This window comes from Apium graveolens, chromosome 5 (assembly GCF_009905375.1).
Source record: "Apium graveolens cultivar Ventura chromosome 5, ASM990537v1, whole genome shotgun sequence".
Classification (NCBI taxonomy): domain Eukaryota; kingdom Viridiplantae; phylum Streptophyta; class Magnoliopsida; order Apiales; family Apiaceae; genus Apium; species Apium graveolens.
Genome location: NC_133651.1, coordinates 204267886 through 204274105, shown reverse-complemented (window position 1 = coordinate 204274105; position 6220 = coordinate 204267886). Strand labels below are relative to the sequence as shown.

Here is a 6220-nt window from a genome sequence, read left to right as displayed (position 1 = left end):
GGTAGTAGAAATAAATATTAATAAACTTTTTATTAATTATTTATATGAATATTAAAATTCACTAAATATAATTAACTGATTAATTATATTTATTCTACATCGTGAGTGATGCTTCTCAACATATCGCGACTATCCGGATAATATGAATTCACTGCTTAGAATATCAAGAACCTGTCAGTGACTAGTTACCGTACAATGAATTCCTTCTACCCTTATAATATCCCGATTAAATACAAGGCATGGATCTTGTGTCAAGCCTATCAAATTTAATCATATGATTTCTTATTCATAATGCAAAGTTCATATTAATGCAAATTAGAAACTCCTTTCTAATTTCATACACTCTGGCCAGAGATTCCAAAACTCACATACTAAGAATAACCTAGGATATTCTCTTCCTATACTGAAAGGGGTAGATCCTCTATTGACGTTAACTATCTCTATACACAAATCCCTATGCCCAGAATAGACCTAATGGATGTCCTTGAGACTAAGGACTAAACCAAAGCACAGTTCATTATATATAAGATACCTTTAACGATCTCAAGTCTAAGGACACTTGTACAACTATCACTCAGTGAATAACTATTGACACGTGAGTAATCTCCATTAGTTGTTCAACTTATCAAGTCATGTTCAGTGAACTTATTCCCTAATAAGCACCTACATACCAGCTATAATGTCACCACACAAATGCCTATGAGAACAGACATCCTCCTGAAGGGAGCAAGCATAGTATGTACCAATCTTTGCGGATCCACTAACATTCAATTAGTTATCCTATGATCAGGAACTGTTTAAGTCCAGAGTTGTCATCTTCTAGATCCCATTATTATAATCTCATTATAATTCTAGAAGCTTTACTCTAAACTATGGAACATCTTATTTAATACACTTTAAATAGATAAAGCCCATAAAAATATAACAAGTCTTTTATTAATTCAAAATGAAATCAAATAGGAATACAAGAAAGTTCTTTCTAACTCATCATACATGATTGGATTTAGGACAAACACTTTTAAAACGCTCTTACTCAATTTATGCAACAATCGGGAGAATATTTTTCTGAGGCTTGGGAGCGCTACAAGGAGATGCTTAGGAAATGTCCTCATCATGGCAGGCCTAACTAAATGATCATCAATTGCTTTTATAATGGTTTGGGAGCGCAGTCCAGACCCATGCTCGATGCAGCATCAGGAGGAGCCTTATGAGCTAAGAGCTACGATGAAGCTTATGAGCTAATTGAATTGATGGCTACTAATAAACATCAGAACCCAACTCAGAGACTACCTCAAGGTAAGGTTGCAGGAATTCTGGAGGTGGATACAACTACTGGTATAGCTACTCAGCTAAAGGCGTTTAAGTTGAAAGTGGATTCTTTGGCTAATTTTGGATTTAATCAGATTATTAGTATCTGTGAGCTTTGTGCTGGTGCACACGAGACGGAGCAGTGTGCTAGATCTAGTGAATCAGCTCAGTTTGTGAGCAACTTTCAGAGGTCACAACAACCAGTTCCTGCCACTTATCATTCTAATAACCGCAATCATCCTAACTTCAGTTGGAGCAACAATCAAGATACAGTACAACAGCCTTATCAGCAGTTTGGAGCCAAGCAATTCAACCCTCATGGTTTTCAACAACAATATGCACCAAGACAACAACTCCAACTTCAACAGCAATCGCATGGAAGTGCCGGTCAATCTACTAATGAAAAATCTTAATTGGAGGAGTTGAGGCTTATATGCAAAAGCCAAGCAGTTTCTATCAAGACTCTTGAGAATCAAATAGGGCAAATTGCTAATGCTTTGTTGAGATGTCAACCAGGAACTCTTCCTATTGATACAGAAGCTAATCCAGGCAAGAGGAAAGTCAAAGAGAAATTGAATTCAATCACATTAATTTATCGAAAGGTCATGAGTCCCCAAATTCAGGAAGATAAAGATTCTGAAGATTCTGTTCAGAAGGCAGGTGCATCTGTATCTTTGCCAATTCCAGAAAATGAGGTTGTAGCTGAAAAATTTGTGCATAAGGATGTCGAGGTGGAACCGAAGAAGAAAGTTGTTGAAAGCAATCCTCCTGAGGGTAATAAAGGGGATAAACAGGTCTACCCACCTCCACCATATCCTAAAAGACTTCAGAAGCAGAAGTTTGATAAGCAATTTGCCAAGTTTTTTGGAGGTTTTCAAGAAGTTTCACATTAACATACCTTTTGCTGGAGCTCTAGAATAGAAGCCGAGCTACGCTAAGTTCATGAAGGGTATTCTATCTCGGAAGCTAAAACTTGAGGAGTTAGAAACCGTTGCTCTAACGGAAGAGTGTAGTGCTGTGCTGTAACAGAAACTTCCTCCTAAGCTTAAAGATCCAGGAAGCTTCACGATACATTGCACCATTGGAAATCTGTCATTCGACAAGTATTTGTGTGACTTGGGAGCTAGAATCAATCTGATGCCATTGTCCGTTTTCAAGAAACTTGGACTACCTGATCCAAAACCTGTGAACATGTCTTCGTAGTTGGCTGATCGTTCCATCACTTATTCACGAGGAGTAGAGGAGGATTTATTGGTTAAGGTGGATAAATTCATCTTCCCTGTTGATTTCGTCATTCTAGAATTTGTGGAAGATAAGAAGATTCCTATTATCTTGGGAAGACCATTCTTAGCTACAGGCCGAACCCTTATCGATGTGTAAAAGGGTGAATTAACCATGAGAGTTCAAGGTCAGGATGTCACATTCAATATTTTCAATGCAATAAAATTCCCTACTGATGAAGAGGAGTGTTTTAAAGTGGAGTTAGTCGACTCTGTAGTGACTTCGGAGCCTGATCACTTGCGAAGGACTAACGCCTTAGAAAGAGCATTAATGGGGGATTTTGATAGTAAAGATGAAGAAGGGGAAAAGCAAATGAAGTATTTGAATGCATTCCCATGGAAGAGGAAGTTGGACTTGCCTTTCGAGTCTCTTGGATTGGAAGAGCTGAAAAATTCTCCAAAGCGTCTCAAGCCATCTATCGAAGAAGCTCCAACACTTGAGCTCAAACCACTGCCTGAACACTTGAGGTATGCATTTTTAGGTGATGCATCTACTTTGCCTGTTATTATTGCGTCTGACCTTTCAGGAAGTGATAAAGATAAGCTCTAGAAAATTCTGAGAGAGTTTAAATCAGCAATTTGATGGACTATACCAGATATCAAGGGAATCAGCCCTTCTTATTGTATGCATAAAATTCTGCTTGAGGAAGGAAGAAAACCAAATATGGAGCAATAAAGGAGGTTAAATCCTATCATAAAGGAGGTTGTGAAGAAAGAAATTCTTAAATGACTAGATGCAGGAATCATCTATCATATCTCAAACAGTTCTTGGGTGAGCCCGATGTAGTGTGTGCCTAAGAAATGAGGCATTACCGTTGTAGCTAATGAGAAGAATGAGCTCATCCCTACTCGGACAGTCACAAGATGGAGAGTTTGCATAAATTATCGACATCTGAATAAAGCCACCAGGAAAGATCACTTCCCGCTTCCATTCATTGATTAGATGTTTGACAAGTTGGCTGGTCATGAGTACTATTGTCTTCTGGATGGTTATTCGGGATATAATCAGATTTGCAATGCTCCAGAAGATCAAGAGAAGACCACTTTTACTTGTCCATTTGACACTTTTGCTTTTCGTTGAGTCTTTTTCAGACTTTGTGATACGCCTGCTACATTTCAGAAATGCATGATGGCCATCTTCTCAGATATGATTGGCACTAATGTGGAGGTGTTCATGGATGACTTTTCCGTGCGGTACTTCTTATGATAAATTCTTGCACAATCTTGGGTTGGTGCTGAAAAGATGTGTTGAGACCAATCTGGTGCTCAATGGGGAAAATGTCACTTCATGATGCAACGGGGTATCATTCTTGGGCACGAGGTATCTAGCAAGGGTCTTGAAGTGGATAAAGCCAAGGTTGGGGTCATTGAAAATTTTCCTCCTCCAATTTCAGTTAAAGGAGTCCGCAGTTTTATTGGTCATGCGGGTTTTATCGGCGATTCATCAAAGATTTCTCTAAAATCTCTAAGCCTTTGTGCAATATGTTGGAAAAGGATGTTTCCATCAAATTCGATGAAGAATGTATAGCTTCTTTTGAAAGCTTGAAAAAGAGTTTGACTAGAGCACCTGTGATTACTACACGTGTGATTACTGCACCTGATTAGAATGAGCCCTTCGAGATGATGTGTGATGCTAGTGACTATGCAGTTGGAGCAGTTCTTAGCCAGAGGAAGCATAACATTTTCCATGTGGTTTACTATGCTAGTAAGACCCTTAATGGTTCTTAGCTAAATTACACTACTATAGAAAAGGAATTGCTGGCAATTGTCTATGGTTTCAAGAAATTTCGATCTTATTTACTTGGGACAAAGGTGACAGTTTACATTGATCATGCTGCTATTCGATATCTGGTCTCGAAGAAAGATTCAAAACCTCGCTTCATTCGATGAATTCTCTTACTTCAGTAATTCGAGCTGGAAATCAAGGATCGAAAAGGTATAGAAAATCAAGTAGTAGATCATTTATCACGCTTGGAAGATCAAGGTAAAACTTCGGAGGATAAGACGTTGATCAATGAATCTTTTCCCGATGAGCAACTTTTTGGGGTGCAAGAAGAAGAGCCGTGGTTTGCAGATATTGTGAACTATATGGTGAGTAATGTTATTCCCCCAGAACTCTCATATGCTCAAAGGAAGAAGTTTCTACATGAGGTGATATGGTATCGATGGGATGAGTTATTCTTGTTTAGACAGGGAGAAGATCATATTATTCGGTGATGCATTCTATATAGTGAGATTGAGGGAATCTTGCGAGACAATCATTCTACTGTGTACGGTGGACATTATGGTGGAGAGAAGACAACTGCTTGTATCCTTAAGCATGATTCTTCTGGCCTACTGTGTTTAAGGATGCTCATCAGTTTATTTCGAGATGTGATCGCTGCCAACGAGTTGGTAATATATCTAACAGAGATGAGATGTCTCTTAATGTGATACTCGAAGTTGAGATTTTTGATGTTTGGGGAATCGACTTCATGGGGCCATTTGTCTCGTCCTGCAATAATTAGTATATTCTGTTGGCGGTTGAATATGTGTCCAAATGGGTCGAGGTGAAAGCGTTACCAACCAATGATGCGAAGGTGGTGATTAACTTCCTTCATAATCAGATATTCACGCATTTCGACACTCCAAGAATTATAATCAGTGATGAGGGATCACATTTATGCAATCACAAGTTCACTACATTAATGGAAAAGTATCACGTGAATCATCGTATTGCCACAGCTTACCATTCTTAAACTAATGGGCAAGTTGAAGTGTCTAATCGGGAGATTAAACGTATCATGGAGAAGGTGGTGAGTCCATCAAGAAAAGACTGGTCTTTGAAACTAGATGAAGCTGTTTGGGCATATAGAATAGCATTCAAGACTCCTCTTGGTATGTCTCCTTTCCAGTTGGTGTATGGGAAGGCATGCCATTTGCCTGTGGAGTTAGAGCATAAAGCATATTGGGCTTTGAAGAAGCTAAATCTTGATTTGGAAGCTGCTGGAGAGAAAAGAATGCTTCAACTAAATAAACTCGAGGAATTTCGATGACATGCTTATGAAGATAATAAAGCATACAAGGAGAAAGTCAAGAGATGGCATGATAAGAGATTAGTGCTCAAGTCTTTTGTGCCCGGTCAGAAGGTTATATTGTACAACTCTCGTCTCCGACTTTTTCCGGGAAAACTTAAGTCGAGGTGGTCAGGGCCATTCACTGTCAAAACTGTGTTTCCACATGGAGCTGTGGAGATTTTTGATACGCATCCCGATCAAGCGTTCAAGGTGAATGGGCAGAGATTGAAGCATTACTATGGAGATATGGTGAACCGCAAGGTGGTGAGCCCCGTTCTTTCGACAACTTGATTTGAAGTTTCACGTCAAGCTAGAGACGTAAACCAAGTGCTTCGTGGGAGGCAACCCATGTTTGTTGTATAGTAGGTTCAACAAGAAAAAAATGAAAAAAAAACAAAAAAAATTGAGTTTTCCAGAAGCCCGGCGCGCCCGCGCCAGATGCAAGGCGGCCGCGCGGAAATGTCAGGAGCATGGCGCGCCCGCGCGGGTATGCGGGGCGGCCGCGTGGAAGTCCTGAAAAAGAAAAAAAAGGGGAAAAAAATTCAAAACAAAAACACCCCAGCCCGATTTTTAACC

General features: G+C 39.5%; 1 non-coding gene across 1 annotated transcript; it reads right to left on the bottom strand.

Moving 5' to 3' along the window:
* Window positions 1-1013: 1013 nt before the first annotated feature.
* On the bottom strand, window positions 1014-1120 carry LOC141662997 (small nucleolar RNA R71). The gene has a single exon (XR_012551091.1). It is a non-coding gene; the product is annotated as a small nucleolar RNA R71 (small nucleolar RNA).
* Window positions 1121-6220: the final 5100 nt, after the last annotated feature.